Source organism: Penaeus monodon, chromosome 23 (genome assembly GCF_015228065.2).
Source record: "Penaeus monodon isolate SGIC_2016 chromosome 23, NSTDA_Pmon_1, whole genome shotgun sequence".
Lineage (NCBI taxonomy): Eukaryota > Metazoa > Arthropoda > Malacostraca > Decapoda > Penaeidae > Penaeus > Penaeus monodon.
In genome coordinates this window covers 27817828-27818202 of record NC_051408.1, presented here as the reverse complement: position 1 = coordinate 27818202, position 375 = coordinate 27817828, and the positions used below count along the sequence as shown (strand labels likewise).

Below are 375 nucleotides of genomic sequence, written 5' to 3'. Positions count from 1 at the left end.
GTTATTGCACCTCCATGTTGTAAAGCAGGTATACTACGTCTACACTTAATGGTGCTTTCGTGCCCCAGTTGCACGTAGATTATTGTTCTGCCTGGACAAGTGGAGACATTTCATGCACACGTTAATACCTAGTCGCGCCTCCATTTCCAAAAGCGGCATAGTGCACTAATGTTCAGATAACGCAGTCCTTGCATTGAAGAGCAATCTCATTCCGGCAGCATGTCAATATCTTCTATACTCATACTGAAAAGAGAATAATCTTATCTCGAGGTATACAACTACTGTTAATTACCAACTGAAAAATCGGTAGCAGCCTGGGTCTTCCTTGTTTCCCCTACACTACAGTTGATGATGGGTTTTCTGTACAAAAAAACA

At 41.9% G+C, this 375-nt stretch overlaps 1 protein-coding gene across 1 annotated transcript in view; it reads right to left on the bottom strand.

Annotated features, from left to right (window-relative positions):
- The window catches only part of LOC119587916 (lateral eye opsin-like), a 20404-nt gene that overhangs the window by 594 nt on the left and 19435 nt on the right, over positions 1-375 (bottom strand). The gene's annotated exons all lie outside the window — the stretch shown is intronic.